This window comes from Phoxinus phoxinus (genome assembly GCF_949152265.1).
Source record: "Phoxinus phoxinus genome assembly, chromosome: 21".
Classification (NCBI taxonomy): Eukaryota; Metazoa; Chordata; class Actinopteri; order Cypriniformes; family Leuciscidae; genus Phoxinus; species Phoxinus phoxinus.
The window spans coordinates 13,288,769-13,310,106 of record NC_136896.1 but is presented as its reverse complement, the minus strand read 5'-3'; the positions used below and the strand labels follow the sequence as shown (position 1 = coordinate 13,310,106).

The following is a 21,338-nucleotide window of genomic DNA, read 5'->3' as shown; positions in this document are numbered from 1 at the left end:
ACTACCAGCTGAAGGTCAGGCCAGCATTGTTGCTCTTATAATTCAATTTGTGCAGATGAACCGTGGTGAAAAGTTCTCCTGTTGTGATGTTGTGCTTTTATAAAATGTGGCTATTCCTTCACAGCGAGTGAGGACGAATAGATAGCTGCCACTCAGCTTTTGTCCTGAATGTCTTGTAAAACCCAAAGGCCTGCGCTACAGGCAATCTCACAATGTCATACAGTGGCTGCTTTGGCATTGAATTGTTCAAATCGTATAGTAAAAGAACAGAAAAGGACAAAGATGAAATCTCGGCTGCGATGATGACAGCTAGAAAGGGACGAGGTAAATTGTCACTGAAGGAGAAGGGAAGGAGGTGGGGGGACTAGAGACTGAGAGGAAGAGAGCAGGTTCATAAAACACAATCAATCCACTTTGGCCTGGGCTCAATTATCCCAATCAAGGTTAATTCTTTTGAACCTGGGCACCGTAAAAGGGCACGAATACAAAGGAGAGAGTGGAATGCATAGAGGATTTGTAGGGGAAGAGGGACACATTGATAGAAGACCATAAATCAATGATTTCTATTCAGGGGCACTCATATCAACGGTTTGCTGAGAAGGGCTGTCTGGAATTGTGACACCGATTGCGCCAGAGCTATTGATTGGCACATTTACTTTTTAATCTTTCAGTGTTCAGTGTCAGTACACATAAAATCATTCAGTCCATTCCAGGTGAGTGACTGTTGTTTTCATTTTGCTTTATAAAGGCAAGAAGGTTGCAGTGCAGTGGGGTACAAAACTCTGAAAGCACAGAAAATTCACTTTGTAAGTGTAAGTTTTAATTTTTTATCTAATTATGATGTAAAATGAAGAAGAATTGTTTAAAATTCTGCACTAGTTTTAGACTAAACTATTGATTTCCTTCTAATGAAGAGCAAGATGCTCTTTGCATCATTCGCATATCATCCTGGAGAACATGACCATCAGCTTTGACATAAACTTATGGAGTACATGCACATTATATATATATATAAAAAAAAAGCATGTATTTGTTTCTGTTCTCTTAAAAATAAAGGTTCCAAATGTTGTTGTTTTTCACAGTGATGCCATAGAATAACCATTTTCAATAACTTTCAGTGAACAGTTCTTTATTTTTTATTTATTTTTCTTAGTGTGAAAACCATTTTAATAATCTATAGAACTTTTTTACACTCTAAGGAGTGTATTCAACTTTTTATTGAAATTGATGTGCTGATAATGTTATTTGTAATGAAAAATGTTGTATGGAATTGGAAAAATGCTCTAGTGGTCTCAGACTACCTGTTGATTTGCAACATATGATACATTTGTCACAAATTTGATCTTTTATGTCTTTTAATTAAAAATTGTATGCCTTTTTAATGACATGGAAACATGGTATTTTGCTATGTAGAGTGAAAAATTAGCACAGGTCTGCAAAAATTTCAGAAATTGATGATATTAATCCAGGATCCTTCCTGAATTCTGTCCCCTGCCCAAACACACACCTCTATAAACACCAGGATAAAGAGGCCAAAATGAAAAAATTGCTGTCGTGCAAAGTTACATGAAGGACATCAGGCAGGCCGAGCGAGCCGATGGCAGAGTGACAGCCCCGTGCGATGGCTCTGCCTGATAAACGCTAACCTGCAAATGAAAGGCTCTTCAGTCCCCATCATCCCCTGTCACAATGCAATTACTCTACAGGGCGATAGCAAGATAGAGGCTCGCAGGCAAGCAGATAATAAAGCTATTGACTGATGTGACTTAATGATTAGAATGTAAGAAAAAAAGAACATAAGGACAGAAAAGCGCTGCCAGATTGTCAGGATTTTGTGACCGTTTTTCCTCACCGACACAGATACAGTTCAAGCCAGATGAACAATCCTATCGGAGCATCTGAATATGTCCTGCTGCACCGAGCTGAATTTGAGTGAGCCAGATACTGAGGGCGAGGAAAAAAATACGTTGGACTTGAGGATCTGCGTTTAAGTGTTTCATTGTGTCCTTCAGAGAGCTTTTGACTTTGAACTGTTCGACGGCGCTCCTCCTCTTCCTCCACTCCCTCCTTGTCATGTATTTACACTCAGAGGAGAGATTGAAGACGTAAACGTGTAATTAGTCTCCATTGTTGTCTTTGCAGATTAGGAGCACCGTCGGAGCATGGCGTTTGAGGGGGCCGTAAGTTTGCAGCGTGATTGGCTGAAGGGGGGCTGGTCCGGGCACCCCGCCGTGGGCAGAAATAGTGTTTCCCCCAGGCGTAATTTTAGTGTAGTGAGTGTGAATAACGAGTGATTATTAATCAGAGCCCGGCAGTGTGATCACAGCTTCCTCTCCGAGAGCTCAGGGTTGGTGTTCAAATTCCCTTTACTCAGTGAGGAACCGTGATGGTTTCGAGGAAGCGAGGTATAGATTGAGAGCAGGCTGGAATAAGAAGCAGAATGATTGACAGGCGGCCTTTGAATGTTTGTGCGTGTAAAAGGCCTTACTGTCGGTTTTGATGCTGTGACGCTCTGATTATGTGGCACATGTGGTGATGCTGGCCAAAGGCCACTAAGGCGCACTCTTGCCACCCCGTCTGAGCCCAGGGGCATTTCTGCCCCCCCTTGTAACGCCCAAGAATGACACTTATCAGATGGTCCATGTAACAAAGAATATTGCTTCATGTCATTTCCCCTCTGGTCTGATATGACAGCATTATTTCATTGTTTTAAACATCTTCATGCATCAATAGTCAGGGAATAAGCCATTGAGGAAAACACACAGAGCCGCAAATGAAAGAGAATGAAGCACTGATAGTGAGTAGGAGAAAATAAATAGTTTTTTTCAAACACACACACATACACACATACTATTATACCTTTTATCTGTTCAAGGGTTTCTATGATCTGGCGTATGAGTAATTTATTATTTCTTTAATGCAAAGGACATTACACTCCACTCAGTCTTGAGTTTCCTGTGAAAACCGGCTTTTGTGCTCCAAGTTCATGTGAAAATGGAAAACTTGGAAGTTTTAGACATATGAGCTGCCTGTAGTTATGCAAGCAGTTTTTTTTTTTTGGAGGAAATTCCTTAAAGAAAATATTCGGGGTTCAATAGAAGCTAAGCTCTATCATCAGCGCTAAATACACAAATAAAGGGTTACAAGCACTTATAATGGAAGTGAATGAGGCCAATCCATAAACGATAGTAAAAAAAAAAAAAGAAGTAAATCCATAAGACATAAACCGTATGTGTGTTAATGTGATTTTGTTTGGGTGGAGAAAACTCCTACTATCCGTTTCTGTGTAAAGTTAGATTTAATTTTACAACTTCAGTGCCATGGTAACACAATGCCTATAACTATCAAATGACCTTAAAAAAAATTCAGTTAAGCCGTAAAATATTATAATAACAAATAATAATAAAATTAATGTAAGTGCTTTTGTAAAATAAGCTTCACGTTCACTTCCTTTGTAAGTAGCTCACTGTAACCTTGATTTATTTGAAAGAAAACAATAAACAAGTCCAAAATATTTTTTCAACCTTATGCTATGCTTTTGATTTGAGCTGAATCGAGAAAATTCCTTTAATGGCGTTGTAAAGGAAATTACACATCAGATTCATATAGTTTATGGCAATCGTTATGCTTGAGAAAGGAATAATACAATAAAAAACAATACACTAGTCATGGTTAATATTCAAACAAGCAGAGCTCATGATGCACCAGAAATGCAGACCACATGATAATAATCTATTCAGTGTAAGTGAATGATAAAAAAAAAAAAAAAAAAATCCTGTCAACCCCATTAGTTCCACAAGAGCACACATACCCATAAACACCTAATCGGTTATAACATCAACTGGTAACATAACTGACTGGAATAAGTGTGCGGCACCATATGATTTTAGCTGAGTAATTTAGCAAATGCTCTTCTCTCCCATTGTTCCGGCTGATCACTCAGGTTTCATTGCTCTGATTAGGTGAGCAGGCGAGAGATTAAGGCAGATTATGGGGAGATGTGCGGCCAGCGTGGCAGACATCAGAGATGACCTGACAGTTCCTCCCCTACCCTGCTGAGACGAGGGGTGCGATCGCTCGGTGCCAAACCGTGGAGGTCAGGAGGGGGTTCAGACGGACAGATGCATTTAATGATGTGTTCTTCAACTTGTCATCCCTTACATGCAATGTACAGTAGTTTAGAAATGCTAAAAGACCGTGGCAGCTGCGGCTCGGAATGAAAGCGGGCCGCTAATAGCACGGGCGCTCTTGATACGGGTGATGTAATTCCTCTCAAACCCATCACAAGATGAGGTGTCCTCTCTCATTGTGCCGAGTAGCTTGCACACTGCCACTCAACGATTAAGATAAATAATGCAATGACTAGATTAATACATCATAATGCTTTAATATTTTTCATATGCAATTTGGATTTATAGTCCTTATCTGTCTGATGCCTTTGGCTAATCTACGCCGAGACCCTTGGCACCCAGGCAGTGAGATAAGAGAGGGCTGAGTTGGGTGCAGTGCAAGGGGAAAACATTAAGCGCTGAATGAGATTGTTGTTTATCTTTCCTGGGTTGGACTATTCACTTTGATAAAGAGACACATTTGTCTGAGAAAATAAGGAGCAAATTGAATACTCTCTGGGGGCTGACTCTCATTTGTAACCCTTTTTTAGAGGCACACGCACACGCAGGCGGGAAAAGAGGAAGAGAGAGAGACAGTGCTCATATTTACCTCACTCAATTCTCATTTTTGCACTTGAAAAGCAAGATCGCAAATTGAATCTGTATGTGCATACTTTTTTTTCTCTCTCCCACTGCCAGTGATTACATCCGTTGTGTTTTTTGGCCGTACGTTCACATGGAAATTTGGAGGAGCAATCTGTTATCGTGTCGTATGAATTTGGCTGGCATAAAATAATAGTTTTTTTGATTGCTGGGGTTTATGGTACAGTTTATGATGTATCGAATGATTGTGTGTGTGTGTCTGGTGAAGACGCTAATCTCTTTGGTAAGGAAACAGCTGTGTGTGGCACACCGGACAGCTGTTTTTGTTTTTGGGATATTTGTTTATCAACCTTAAGCTCCCCTCTAATTAAAAACAACCATAATAACATCAGTGAAATATCATAGAGAATTTACAGTCGTTTTTATAACAAAATAATTATTTAATAACCTGAAATGTTAGACATTTGCCCAATCCTCTTAAAGACAGAAAATCAGCATATCAGTGCAGGATTGACTCTTTAATCTAATAGAGCGTACAAGAAGAAAAACATCAAAAATCTGTTTTATCACATTTGACTAATAAGAAACAATAGGATTTTTATTCCATATTAAAAACAGACCCTTACCATAAAATCACTTTTGTTTTTATATGATAATTATCAGGCATTTTTTAATATATATATTCTCAAAAAGGTAATGTGTTTGAGAGTATTTAGGAAAAAATGGTGGGCTGATGATTATGATAATAATATATTACATTATTATTATTCCGTTATGTTTGTTGTAAGTGGGGTTGACCGGCCTGGGGGGATTCTTTGCTCTGTTATCGTGCCATGTTTTTGATTTAAAACCGTCAGTCTCTATCTGTCAGTATCTCTGCTGAGAAACAACAGCACTCCAACACTTGAATATCACACTTTCATCTATGAACTCTTGCCTCAAATCGCTCAGCAGCACATATGCTGTAGATAAAAAAGCTGAACTGTTTAAATTCTCTTTTGTTAAAGTGAAAAGAAATTAGATGGACACTTTATGCATTGAAGCAGAATTACTCATTTGTAAAAAAAAAAAAAAAAATGTTTGATGTGCTCATGCAGCAAAATGAATCACTGGCCTAATGAGAATAAAAAGAATCGATCCAGAAGATAGTCACGTTTTATATAGAGACGATGCATTTTGAACCAGTTCATTTGTTGTCAATTGTTAAAAACACATTTACAAACCTATCTACTCGCTCAATTCCTATTTTAAAATCAGTGGCATAACAGGACGAAGAGAGTTTATAGTGCAGGTATGAACTTGTAAAGGTGTGAGAGAGTGTGGGGAAAACCAGCACCTTTGAATAGAGTGACATAGAATACCATCAGTCAGTGCACTGATAGATATTTTTGAGACACATGGCACAATGTGTGGCACTTAGAAATTCACATTAGTTCACCAGCTAGGGTTACCAGCCAATTAGAATGCAGGATTAATAAGTCAGGTGGAGTTACCCTCCAATTTGAGCCCAGGATCAGGGAGACCGGTAGAGTTTCACTCCAATTAGAGCCTGGGATTAAGTACCTGGTAAGGTTACCTGCACCTCCTTCCAGATTTGAGGAGCAGCGGTGAGGTTATACCACGGTCAGCTAGTAGTCATATTGTCACACCTTTGTTTTGTTTGTTTCTGTTCTTTTCCCCCTCTGTTTTCGTTTGTTTGTTTCTTTCAGTTTGTTTGTTTTTATTTGTTTTTTGCTTGCTTGCATGTTTGTTGTTAGGTTGTTGTTGTTTTGCTTCATGTTTATTTGAGTTTGTTCTTAATTTTTTGTTTGTTTGTTTTAATGTATGTATTTGTTTTAGTTTTGTTTTTGTGTGTTTGTTTTATTTATTTATTTGTTTGTTTGTTTGTTTCATTCTTTCTTTTTTTTCCTCTCACTCTTCTCACACCTAGTTCATTTATTCACTCATTCCACCCATTCATGTACAAACAGTGGAAACTTGACTCTCATGGCCAGGATGCTGAGGGTGAAGTATGCAGATGAACCCATGCGGTCTGGGACGGGCAGGTGAGGATTAGCCCCTGATTGAATCGTTCCTCTTATCTGCTGTCAGACAGAGCAGGCGGCAATACTGAGCCTGTTAAGATGGGAGCTGATTTTGTTTGCCTTGGGAATACATGCACACATAATGGAGCAGCACCTCTCACCAGTCTCCGGAGAATTGCCTAACAGCTCCATTTTGCAGAGGTCGCTAATACCAGACCTTAAGACCGCTCACTCTGCTTGAACTGTTTTTTTTTATTTTTTTATTCTCACATATTAACACTACTTAACCCCCCCCCCCCCCCCCCCAACTGTTCACTATGGGAAAAAACATCTTTCTACATAAATTGTAATTAGTATATACAACATTGACTGACCTCTGACTTTGTAATGTTTTATTAAAGGTAATATCAAACAAACCCATTAAAAAAATAAAAACTAATGCATTCTGGAGCTGACCAGCTTCCCTTTAAAGCAAATTCTTATGTAAATTTGATATAAATAATCAAATTCATTCATAGGTACCATTTTTAGTTCACCTGTATTAGAAATAATAACTGTTTTGTTTAGTTTTCTTTAGTTTTGTGTTGTTTAGTTCCATTTTTTGTCTTGTTGTGTTTTGTTTCTTTTATTTTTGTTTTGTTCCATTTTGTTTTGTTCCATTTTGTTTTTGTTCCATTTTGTTTCATTTTTTGTTTTGTTGTTGTTTTCAGACTATGTGCACTGCCCATCAGGCCACATTCATGACCCTATTTTAATTGTTAGTAGTAGTGTTGTTGTTGTTTGTTTGTTTGTCAGTTTTGTGTGAATGCATATTCTTGAGTGAATACTCTATATCCTCAGGGAATGATGTGATGTGTCTGGAGCAGGATATGAGTGCAGAGGCAGCTGTGGTGTCCAGCAGAAGGGCAGTTATCCTCTTAACCCCCGAGTCTCAGCACAGAGAGACGGGCTGCTCAGTGCAGGAGAGAAGCTGATAATGCCGCTTCTTTCTCCACCCGGGCCCCTCTTAATCTTTTTCTTATACAAATGCTGGCGAGAGTCATGAATTTTAATATCGCCCCCCCCTTCAGCCCCCCTCTCCCGTTTTTCCTCAGCATAGTTATACGGCAGTTCAGAATCACACACATTTTCTCGTCGTCGCAAAACTCTTTTAAACTCGTTGGGTGTTTTTTTTTTCCCCTCCCACCGATGAATGTATATTTTCATCTGTGATTTTCTAGGCTCTAATTTCCTGGGTTGCTAATCGTTCTTCCCTCTAGTAACCTACGATGGCTGTGTTTTCTCCATCGCTAATGCTAGCGTATCATTTCAGCCCTTGCCTTGATAATTACCAGAAACAGTTGCACAACAAAAGTTGTCTGTTATCATGTGGGGTTTGTGGGACGCGCTGGGGGTTCCTGCGGCGACGGCGCTGAAGTGGCAGTGGCCCCGCTCGTGCCCCAGGGGGGCCTCTCTCAGAGCCGAGACCTCGCTAATCACTACCTCTAACGAGGCTGCTAATTGAGCGCACTCCCCTCCTTCGCCGCCTCTGAAAACATCATTCAGCTCTGCAGTTTGAGTCACCAATGAATCAACACAAGGGCCCTCTCCGTTAAACAGCGCACCCATGGTAACCGCAAAAAAGCGTGACGGAGGTGACCGTTGCGCCCTGGAAGGTGTGGCGGTTGATGTAACGTCCATGTTGTGACCACAGTTGCACGGACATGTGCATTTTGAGCTGGAGTACGTGAATAGAACAGTATAGGGACCCGAAAGAGAGGGTGACATGTCTTTATTGTTACCCTCCATCTTGACACAGCACACTCAGCCTAATCACACATAATTGGATGGGAGGAGTTGAGGGCTGCAGCCTTTGTGTGCAAAGGGCATGTGGTCAAGTTAATGGGGCCCTCAGTCTGAGTAGATAGAGATCGCTCTGTGCTTTCCCTCTTTTCCTGCTTTTCTCGTTTTACCTGTTTGTTTGTTTTCCACGTGCTCATTCCCGTTGCATTCTCCTACTTGTTTTTCACCTGCATGCCACTTCTACTTATTCTGCCAAGTTCATTTCGCTCTCGTATTCTCGTAACAGAACAGAGATAAGAGTGTTTCAATAGGGGGAATAATGTAAACCTGTAACGCTTCCATTCTGCCACCACTCCGCGTATATCTAACTAGAGGAGTATAAACACGATGATAATGCTGTCAGACCGTGTTATTTTCTTTGTCTTATTTTCCTCCGTCTGAGGTTTAATTCAAATGCCAGAATGGAGCTTGTCACGCAGCAGCGTCCTCTTGTTCCGCTCGCTTTTCCCCTTTCTTTCGTCGCTCCATTCATCGGAGGGAGGGAAGAGAAAATGTCAGTCTCTCCGCACTGTCCTCTGGCGCTTGTCATCTTAACAGCATCAGAGTGACATCTGCCCCCGCCAGGAGAGTTCCCCGAGTGACAAGCACCCATCACGACGCTGGCGTCTGATTGGATAATGAACTGTAAAATTCCCCATCAGTCAATCAGTCCAACTTTATTATTGTATGCGTGACACCTTCCACAATTGAATTGTCACTGATTGTGTTATGATTTACACAAAGGCACTTGATTTCAGATTCCTTAAACAGGGACTGGAAGGGGCGAACGGAGAGCCAGAGATGTGCGTTTTAACCACTTCCTGTGTAAAAAAAATAAAGTACTCATTATCGTGCATCCCTCTCTCCTGGAAAGTTATGGGTCATATCCTGGGCTCTGTCCTCTGGGTTCAGACCCATGCTGCTCCCAACAATCAGAACCACCTTAAAGGAGATCATGTTATACAATGTCCCTCTCTCCTTCTGTCCCGCACTGCAACAATGCCCTAACTGAGCTTTTCAGTCTGACCAAACACAGCACAAAAGCAAAGCGGAAATTGGGGTAACTTTTCGGGGGCTTAGAGGGCCACTCAATAGAGACAGGGGCCTCTTGGGTCAGAATGGTGGTTAATTTGGAAGCAGGAAGTCATTGTCCAAATGGTAAAAAGAGCTGGGTTGGAGACGAGGCTGAAGGGTGGAGTAGGCATTTCTTAATATCTTAAAGAGATGGCTTCTTTTTGTCTTTGTTTGTATTCTGGGTGTATCAGAGCGCTGTTGTCTTTCTTGTGAGCTGTGTGGTTTGCTTTGTATTAGTTGCTTCCTCTGACCACACATGGACCTGTTGTCATCTAGTCTTCTTTTTCCTTGAACACATTCACACATTTTCTTTCCATTGCTTATTTTACTTCCGACTTGGTATTTCTTGTTTTTAATTCACGTTGAAAACGTCATGATGCAATACGACGTTCACGCACGCGGCCGTGCCGTTTGCGGATTACTCATGCCTACTTCATACCTCCTTTGTGCCCCTTGTATTTGTCACCCTTTTGTTTGAGCGAGCCAAATATTTAGCAGCACCTCAGTCTGGCTAAATTGGGGCAGATGAGTCCAGAGTGGGCTTGAGGGTTGGTGGTAGTAAACAGTAAGGCTGCAGTGTTTGCCTGGCAGGTGAGAGAGGTGCTCTTGTGTTAAGTGGCCCATTGCAGCGAGGGGCCGGCGCGCTGCAGGAGAATGCCCTTAAATGCGGCTCTCTACCAGCAGGCTTTGTCGAGCAAGTCTTTCTCAGGGTCCCAAAATCAGCTCTCTCCCTTTCTCTCCAGCTCTCTCTCTCTTTCCCTTTTTTCCCCTGGCTCATAAACGCCCATGTGAAGTGGATCATTACCAATGGCCTTCTCTCTCTACGCTCTGGCCCCTTTGGATTCCCACCACTCCAGATCTGTAACGGGAGGTCTGCTAGAAAAAGAGAGGTGGAGCTGTGAAAGGAAAACACGGCACAGAAAGGTCCTGTCAGCACTTCCTCCAGCAAATTAGCGGTGCTCAGAGGGGAGAAGTACAACTTCATTGACCCTGCGATTGTGCGAAACGTCCCACGCCTCCCCTCCCTCACCCCGGCACAGCTCTGCCGATGACATACCGGAGTTACTTCCCCCAATTAAGGAGAGAACAGATTGAAGCTGTTTAGGAGGGCACTGTCATGTCAACACAGATCCGGGCACGAATGTTTATGGTAGTGCTTCTGACTCTTAACGTGAATCAAAACTCAATTTACTAAGGGTAAGCCCTTAGTAAAGGTATAGATCATTTAAAAAAAAAGATTATGCAATTTCATAGATATTAATGGGGATGTATTACAATCTAAAATAACAGTTTTTTTATTTTAATGTGTTTTAAAATGTAATGTATTTATGTGATGGCAAAGCTGAATTTTCAGCATCATTATTCCAGTCTTAATAATGACTTAATAATTCCTTCAGAAATCATATGCTGTTTTGCTCCACAAGCATTTCTTATTATTAATGTTGAAAACAATTGTGCCGATTAATTGTGCAATTGTGCAAATTGTGTTTTTTGAGGAACCGTGATAAAACATTTTCAAGATTCTTTGATTAAAAGAAATTTCGAAAGATGTATTTAAAATATAAATATTTTGTACCGTTATAAATGTCTTTACTGTCAACTTTTGATCAGTTTAATGCATTCTTGAAATAAGAATATTCATTTTCTTAAAAAAAAATCTCACTAATTTCAAGAATTTAAATGTAGTGAATATTTTTTACATATACAAAAAGCCCATAAATATATTGATTTTATAATTTACTTACTTAAATATAACTAACATTTTCTAATTAATATTATTTTTAATTACTGTCCAAATATATTTTAAAAAAGGATTAAGCACAATAAAAAGTTTATATGACTCATGCACTCTATTCTGAGTTTTCTGAAGTCAAATGATAGCTTTGTGTGAGGAACAGAATAACATTTAAGTCATTATTCCAGGCTCAATTAAGTCTTTGAGTTCTATAATTTGATTTCTGTCATAATCGTTTGTTTAAAAATAAGCATTCATTATTTAAATGCGCTCATTTGTTTCTGCCTTAAATTATTACATTGTTAAAATTAATACATTTGTAGCTAACTCTACATTAGTACATTTAATCTAGACATACATCTAATGTACATTTCTGAAATACATAACTTAGACAGTTACCTCTGATCACAGATTACTCTAAATTGTAATGTGGACTCGTGCATTTTCTGTAAAGCTATGAAACGATGTGTATTGTGAAAAGCGCTATACAAATAAATGTGAATTTATGAAAGAATCAGTCAGAACGGTTTCGTGAATTGGACCAAATGATCTATAGAAAAGATCTGATTCAAAATATAAATAATAACTTTTTGTATTATTATTATTTGTCCTTTTTTAAGCTTAACAGACACGGTCGCTATGTATATCTGCAAGAATATTCTTAGTAGCAGCTGTTAAGGTTTCTTCCTGTGGATAAATCTGTCGGATCTGGCCTTTAGAGCATTCACTGAGATTTTCTAGATAATGCTAATTAGCCGCTCATTGTATATTAATCCATTATTCACAAAATCCTCAACCTCCTTATTGTTTAACAATAACTCTCCCACTGCCATCTATTTGACCTTCTTCATCTCTCACTTTCCACTGGAAATAAAGCCTTTTTAATAATGGAGATATCCTCCAGCAAGTTCCATTTTGTTCAAAGTGTGCTTGATAATGAAACGGCGTTTATAAACCTACTTTTTACTTCGGCAAAGGCATCCGTCTAACAGCAGATACTTGATGGTGGGGTTGAAGGGCTTATACCTCCACAGTGACACCGTAACGTGCTGAATGAAAGAGCTACAATGTAAAACCAGGCTTATCCTGTGGTAGGTTAGCAATTTGCATAGACCAGAAAATGGGATTTCATACCACATTAAGAAACAATGGCTGATGAGTTTCCTATGTGCGTATTTGTGCGCTCTCAAGAGAGCGAGAGGGGAAATCGGAGATTGCGGCTAATTTTATGCCTTGGATTCGGCAGTATCGCATCTTAATGTATTTGCTAATGTTAACCAGACAATTTCAGGGCTGCATTCACACAGCGGTCTTCACAAAAACTTGATAGTTTCCTATTGGTGTGCTGATCCACACTTCAGGCAAGCTGCCAGAGTATCTTATCTTTTAATGCCTTCGCCTGATCTTCCAATTAGCTATGCCACCTAATAGGCTAGTTTTGGGGGTCTGCGCTTGGGTGGGAAAAATTGGGGGTTGGATTCTGCCGTGGTCTGTGAATGAGTCTGATCTGGGGGATGGTTTTGGGGGGTCAGGGTTTCGTGATAGTTCTGCTTGAGAGGCTGTCTGAGTTTTTTTTTTTTTTTGTGCTCAGGGCAGGGGCTGGGCTGTTTCCAGGTCGCCCCGTCTCAGGGCTGGCCGATAACAGAGCCTCAGCCCTTGAGTCCCCATTCTGCCTGTGTATTAACACTGCTTATCTGCTCTCCGATAGGGCTGTGTGCCATTTGCCTTTTGGAGGAATTAGCTTGTCTTCCCTGGCTAACCAGGCAGTGGTGATTAACCTTTCCACTGTTCAATATCCTCTCTGCTGTCTCCCTGTTCAGATTAGACCTGACATCATTACTGTAGGTATGACTCCAGAAATGAGCTGCTGCTAGTTTTGAGAGGGAGGGGGTGGGATGCAAGTCTTGGAGGAAATATGACCAAACATTTATTTCTCAAAGGCACTTTGCTCAAGTAAACACACACAGTTTTCAATCCAGCTGAGACTATAAATATTCAGCATCACTGAGCGCATAGCATCTTTATTTCACCTCCGCTGAATAAGTAATCAGACAGGCACGATTTGTCAATGTGACCCAACTGTCAATCACTTTTTCTCCATTAGTCAGTAATCCATTAACCAGCCCTCCCTCCCCGCAAATGATTATTTGCTATTATTCAACAAATATCATAATACGTTTTTCACACACACCCCGAGGCACATCCACAAATCAATTATTTCCTCACAAAGACTTGAAAGTACTTAGCAAGATGCCTGACGGAAAAGCCGCGGGTTATATCAAATTGAACCTCTCATTTGTTTCTCTCACGCGCACACACAATCTCAGAGCATAATTAGCCAGTGCCCGCCGCGTTTGTTTGGCCCACTTTAATTCTGCCTGGCATATCTACGTTACTACAGAATAAACCGGCATACAAATACCATTGTTGGGGGTTTTAGGAGAATCAATAGAATGTAGGCAGTGAGTAGACCGAGTGGGTTCTCTCAGTCTGCTGTTGGCAGGAGATAAAGACCCAGGTTGAAATGTACCATGAGCAGATGCTCCCATTATTAACACCATACAAACAAAGCAACCAAACATGACGGTGACATTTGACGTGTGCAGCTAATTGGTAATATCATTATTGTCTTGTTCTTCTGCTCTCATTGGGAGGTACGGGAATTACCTTTGTGTGGCTGGAAGTGACATCTCACTTCACTATTCTTGATAGATATGCTTCTGCATAACTGTGCGCACAAGGGCGTTTAGCATAGTAACAAAGACATGGATGAATCTTCTCGATATTTGACATTTTGAAGAATGTTTCAGCTGTTTTAGTCCACACTCTAAAAACAAATGTGTTGGCCCAAAAAAGAAAAGAAAAGAATAAGGTTACACTTTATGTTAAGGTGTGCATGTTATAGTGCAATTATACATTTAAGTAATATTAATGTAAGTACATGCATCTAGGGATTTTGGTTTAATTCGGGGTAGTTTCAAGTATTTGTGGTCCAAATAGTAGGCCTATTTGCATTCTGCCTATTCTAAGTAAATTATTGGAAAAGATTGTATTTGAGCAAGTGCAAGATTACTTTTCTAACAATGATTTGACTACGATGTTTCAGCATGCGTATAGGCATGGTCATTCCACCTGCACTGCAATGACACAAATGTCGGATAGCTGGTTAACATCAATTGATAACTCAATGCTGGTGGGTACACTACTACTGGACTTTAGTGCTGCCTTCGATGTGATCGACCATGAAATTTTGATTTCCAAACTTATTCGTTATGGTTCTACTTCCTCAGCAATCAAGTGGTTTAAGAGCTATTTGTCGGAGAGGTCGCAAAGAGTTTATTTTAACGGTGCATTATCTTGTAGTAAGTCCCTGGATTGTGGGGTTCCTCAAGGAAGTTGTCTTGGACCTTTGTTGTTTTAAATTTTTACAAATGATATGCCTCAGTAAGGCTACATTGACTATGTTTGCTGATGATACTACTCTTTATTATGCAGCCCCTACATGTTCAGAGCTTAATCATGTTCCATCTTGTGAGATTAGTAAATTGTATAACTGGATAAAAACAAATAAACTTGTTTTTCTTGTTCTTTTATGTGTATTTACATATGATATATTTGGGTGTAATTGTGATTGTAATTGGTTGGTTTGGTATGTATTGTTTGAACGGACCCCAGGAAGACTAGCTGTCGTCTTGGCGTCCCTAATGGGGATCCTTTTAAATAAACAAATACAATAATAATTATGTATGTTTATTGTTATTATATAACTATACGTGTAGCATATTATGTATGTAACAAGGACACTGTATAATAAAGTGTTACCAAAAATAAATTAATACAAATATTTGAGTTTATTTAGTTATGACATCCACTGAAATTACAGTATGTTTAACCAACAAACCAAAAAGTTAGAGGAACGATCATAAACCAACTTTATTACTAAAAGTTGTTCAAACTAATTTTTCAATGTAATTAAGTGGTGGTCCTGAACCCAATTAATTTGTATCTATTTCAGTTCAAATTAACACTTAGTTTTCCACATCTCTAACAAGCATGATATTATTGGTCACTGGCATTAGCACAATCATTGCTCTTGGTCAATGCAATACCATCATGTAGCCACCGTCAAGCCAGCCACACTACTCTTCAGCAAGATGGTAACTAAAAAAACTTGAACATAACAGAAACTTTTTTAAATGTCAAACATAACAGCGGCTAAACACTAACAAGTCCGTCTTATCCAGTATATGCAAAGCATGGGAACTAGAAAGCCACTGGCCATATCAAGTTACAACAACTTTTTTAAATCAATAAATGCAGTTAATGTTTAAATTACACAATATTACGTTTATGTAATGATTAACATTGTGAACAAAGCGCATCAAAATCAATAAATTAGATTTTTTTTAACTTGCAACCATGCATTTATTTAAGTTTCTTTTTTTAGATTGCATTCAATCAAAGTCACTGCTGTCCGGTGTTGTTTTGGACAGCAATGATTTTCACAGCAATGATTTTCCATACTGTTTGGACAAAAAACACGGAATAAACTAAAGTCAGGCATACATGTTTTGAGTAAACTATAATTTTAACCTTAAAAAAGCATTAAAAAAACATTTTTGCATTTCATTTAAAGTGTTTTATTTTAACATTCGTTTAATGTGAACAGATGCTGTCCTTTGTCACATCTATTTTGTAATAAGTTAAACTTAGAGCAAGATAATAAAATATTGGTGTTACGTGGAACTTGATCTTGGCTCCCTAGAAAATTCTCCTTTCCACAACATCCTCCACCTCAGCTCCTCTCTGCGAATGAAACTTTCATGTGAATGTGTCAAAGCTCTCAGGATACCTGCCTATTTATATACAGCTCTGCTTGCACTGCAGACCCAGGTGAGACCTGCAGCCCTGAGGGGGTTCATGCTGGAGAAATCTTTTGTTGATGTCCAAATAAGAGATGTTGCTAGAAAAATACACCATTGATGAGAGGAAAAACAATGAAATGGCTTATAGTTACGGTTTCAACCAGATTTTTAAAACGGCATCTTCCTGGTGCATGTTCATCACCTTGTCCTCCCCCATCCAGCCTACTCGCCCTGATCAATGTCATTGAAGAACATAAAAACTCCATTAGATACTACAGGAGCTCAAAAGATCACTTGCTAATGCAATCTGATTAATATTGCACATCATCTATGTGTTTTTAAGGACTGCTGTCTGCTGTAATTCAATGTTATCAGCTGCTACATCATGATACTGAGGGAGAGATTTTTCTGCATTCTTCCTGCGATACACAGGAGCATGAAAAGTATGTCACCAACAAGACATGTCTTTCTAGCATGAAGATAGACATACTCTTTGGTAGTTTTCACTGTAGTTGTATGCACATTATGTGTATAGCTGAAGCTTAATGAAAGTGGATGTAGCACATCATTTCTAATGTGAAAGATTCACTTTGCATTTGTCTCCCTTTGTTGCATTGTGATATCACTTACCCTTAGTAACAATAGTCCTACCTATATAAGATTTATTTTATTCTGTATATTCAAGCACACATTTCCGTGCTGTTGATGGGGGTTAAAAGGCAAAGCTGCATATACCGTATAAAAGATTCTCGGGTAAATGAATGGCGGTTAGCTAAAGGACTTGCTGACTCCGGTGTTCTTGTATGGTCCTTGTGTGCTGACAAGATGTGTGTCTCAAGTATCTGTGACAAACGTATTTTGTCTGTCTGTCACAAAGCATGATGGGACCAAAGTCTGGGAAGTTGTTCTTGCTCCATCTGTGGAGGATTTTCCTCAAGAGCTCTCAAGATTCTCTGGGACAAAAGAGCCCAACAAACATATGCGCAGACTCACAAAACAATGGTAATGAATTGACTCATTAACCTTCCTCCCATGCTCAGAGAACGACCGCATGAGGAAATGATATAACTTGAGAAAAGTTTGTCACACTGCGGTAGTAGCCAATAATACACTTGGGGTGTTTTACTTGAATCTGTGCCCTTCTATCTCCTTCAGCAAGAGGGCACCTGCAGGCAAGAGCTTCAGGCCAGCCCTCTAACAGGACAGATAACACTGTGGTCAATCAGTGCTTCATTAGCATTACTATAGGAGCCTCATTCAGGACTAATTGATTCAGGGGCTTATTTGCCTCAGCTGTAGGGCGTTGACTGCTGATATGTTTACGCTAGCTGGCTAAGAACAGGTCTCATGCTGAAAGAGACTAAACTCAAATAGTAACAGTGTGTATTGTGTATAGCTGGAATTCTAGAATTTCTGGAAAAAAGACAAAAAGAATGATAGTTCATTTCCATTAACTGTTCTTGTGCGTTCGTTCTTCCGCCGGAGTGGACCATGCTAAACTACTCCCAAGTTTCTTGTAATACTCAACATTGACACAACTTTGCTACTAAAATTAAATCACAGCGCAAAACATGCTAAACCAGGATTTACAAGTGTAAGTCTTGATTCCCGAATGATTGACTCTTGTGAACAGGTTCTTTTAATGAATCAAAAACATACAGCAAAACCAGTGTGGTTTGAATGATTCTAATGAGTCAGGGTTTTTTAGTGAATCAAACACATACAGCTGACTCGTTGTATGTGAAAATGTGTATAAACATACACATGATCAATAAGTTGACAACATGTTTTTACATCAAAATAAGTTGTTAAAAAAAAAACAATTTCAACTTTTTTCCATAAGTTATTCAACTACTTTTTAAAAGTCAGTTTAATGTAATTTAAGTTGAAATGACTTAAAAATCAAAGTTGATTGTACTTACAAATTTAAGGCAGCAACTTTTTACAGTATGTGTAAACAGACTTTTTCTGAAAATCGTTTAAAATGTATTATAATTTCTATAATAAATTTAAGACATATCATAATTTATCAATGGAATTTCAAATATATTTTTTGTTTGCCTTAAAAGTACTAAAAGTTTAGTTTGGGAACCCAAATTTGAACATGAACTGGAATCATTCAATTCTTTATGATTCCTATCCCTCGTATTGTCTTTGTGTCTTGTATTTCTGCATGAGTTTCTAGAGCAAATTCGATTTGTGCCTTTATATTTAATGTCATTCAGTGCAGTTGAATAATTCAGGCAGGTTGTGTGTGTGATCGTTGACACAGTGACACTCATGACATCATATACTTGACGGCACATTCACCCTGGTCTCAAGGGCACCACATGTACACCTCGCTCCTGCCTTCCACATGAACAAGTGCATGAGTCCCAGTACCAGTGATCTGTTGTAGCATTATCCGTATCCCACCGGAGTATGGTGGAATTCTCACCTCATATTTACGTCACTTACCGCCAACAAGCTTGACTCGGCCCCTTTTGGCGTCAACAAACCTACTCAACGCCCATCCGCGTCCGTTCCCCCCTTCCCCGTGACACTTTCGAGAGGTTTACATCAGTATTGTGATTCACTGACTCGAACTCTCTACCCCCTCTGACCAACTTTAGAGTACAGAGAGTGCGGTGGACTGTGAATAGTGGGAGAAGACAGCTCCCCGGTGAGTCGTCTGTTATCGTCTCTTTGTCCTGGAATAGTCAGACAAGATGAGTCACTCCCTGACATTGCACACCCCTCAATGAATTCCCTCACACTGCGCTCTATGGCCAATGTTCTCACTGAGACTGCTGGCTGTTCATGCCTCGGTGTTTGGCCCGGCGAGCCAACGCCAGTATGATCCAGGAGAATAGACACGTGTGGCAGGCAGCTCTTTTCAGTCCAGAAATGTACCCAGTTGGTTGCTGGTGAATTATTTACATTAGCCGAGCAGAACATGGTGACCTAGAAGCTGGTGTAAGAGGCGGTAATTAAAATACTTGTTAGAAGTGTCTTGCATGGGGGGGCGAAGGGGTTGGAGGATAAAAGTGTGAGAGATGAACACCAATCTGATGTTTTCCTATTTTATTTTAGCTTCGGACAGAACCTCACCATGCAGTTTAATATTTCATCATCCCCCCATACTGTAGCCTCTTCTGTGTCATTTCTCCAACTTGTTTTTTTTACGTTGTAAGCTCACACTCAGATGTGGCAGGATAGCGGTGGATTCAGGTCCCTCACTATGAATGTCCAATCTGCCTCCTGCTATCCGAGGATCTGTCAGGAACGCAGTGTGAAGGTTGAGCTCTCTGGCGCGGCAAGGTCAGTAAACTTTTACAGTACTGTAAAGCACGAGAGTGGTATGAAATTGATAAACCGGGTGACAGCCTTCAGTCTAAACTTGACATGCACCCCTCCCTCTCTTTGTTTTCTTATAAATGATGCAATCAACCCTCGCTGCTTGGCTTTCACACCAGGAGACTGAAAGTGGTCAAATTGTCATCAGGTTCGAGGGGGGGGGGAAACAATTTATAAAAAGGCGAGTGTTGTTTAATACGTAAAGGACCTTTTGCTTTATATGGTAATGAATTTCAAATGTCTCCCTCACTTCAGGGGCAAGAGGCTGCGGTGAGGGCCTTACAGCTGTTTCGTGGAGATAATTGATTTTGGAATAGGCCGACGAGAGCGCGGGCAGGCGGGGTTGACGCTGCTCTACAGCGGGGTCCGAGCCAATTTCCGCAGGCCTCGTCCCTTTAATTACAGCAGTGCTGGAGCGCAGGACATGGCGGCACTCTTCCCTGGGCAAATTAAACCCCCTCACCAGTCTTGGCTCTGCCCTCCCCCCGCCACACAGAGGCCTTATGAATGTTTCATGACTCTGCTTCTTTCTCCCGGCCTATCACTATGGCTGCCGGCAGCACTCCCGGTGTTGCTTCCTGTGACCTCCATGAGTGGCAAGGAAAGAGTTGTCATAGGTAAAGCAGAAGAAACAGACACAACAGAGTACCCAAAGTATTCATTTTAAATGCCCTGGCCATCACAAATCAGCCTCGAAGAGAGGAAGAGGCAATCTCACATATTGAAATAGTCCAAAACACTTCAGAAATATACTAATAATCCTCCATTTTTATTCAAATTCCTTCTGTGTGATTAAGAAAATGGTCAATTTTCTTCTTTAGAATTGATTTAGATTGCAGCCCTGTTCTCTCAGGCTAGACAAGCACTTATGTTTGTTAACAATGTCTGTACAAGCATCTTGCAGTTCTTGGACTGATGCATATTGTTTTTGACTTGTTGCAATGTTTCTTTTTAAGCTTTTTTTTTATAGACCTGTTGCTCATAGATTATTCATTATAAAAGGTGATGTTGTGTTCTTTTGATTTGACTTTGATTTGACTTTTCAGGAGTTGATCTTCTCCTGTGATCAACGGTGTTCGGCTGTGTATCGTGTCACATCCCCATCCCATATGTTACAATCCCAATTTAGGACAAATACCAGGTGTGTTTTCAAACTGGGGGCCACTAAGGTGTCTGCAAAAAAATAGAAAAGAAAGCTAACATTAAGAGAGTTTTATGTCGTTTCTGTGGTCTCAGTTTATATTAGGTGTCTTTAACTACTATGTACTTAAGTAAACAATAATAATAATAATTGTTAGGTATACAATGTACTTATTGTGTTTATGTTGTATTGTGAAACAATTGCGCTGCTATTGAGGTGGGATACGGGTAAGGTTAGGGACAGGTGTGGTAGTATAGTTATAGGTTTAAGGGTGGGTTAACCATGTAATTATACGTTTAATTACAGAAAATAATTACAGCTGTAATTACATGCATGTATTTTCTAAATATAAGTACAATGTAAAAGCATGTGCTGTTAAAAATTAGTGAATAGTACTTAAAGACACTAAATATATAGTAGGTCCATTTCTGTTTCATTGTGCTTTCTGAAGAATGATTGGAAGTCATGAGATTAATCATGATTATTTTATCCTATTTACAGCCATAGAAACACTGTGACGTATTACTTTATATTGTAGAAATAGAGACACTACTGTTCATGAGTTTGGGTCTTTGAAAGAAAAAAAGTTTTTGAAAGAACTCTCTTATCCAATGCTTGATTTATTTGATC

General features: G+C 39.7%; 1 long non-coding RNA gene across 1 annotated transcript in view; it reads left to right on the top strand.

Annotated features, from left to right (window-relative positions):
- LOC306990091 overlaps window positions 1–21,338 on the top strand; it is a 29,109-nt gene that overhangs the window by 3,679 nt on the left and 4,092 nt on the right. The window contains exons 2-5 of the long non-coding RNA XR_013795815.1: window positions 19,405–19,531; window positions 19,687–19,715; window positions 19,823–20,184; window positions 20,614–20,708. This is a non-coding gene — a long non-coding RNA (uncharacterized lncRNA). The remainder of the gene's footprint in view (window positions 1–19,404; window positions 19,532–19,686; window positions 19,716–19,822; window positions 20,185–20,613; window positions 20,709–21,338) is intronic.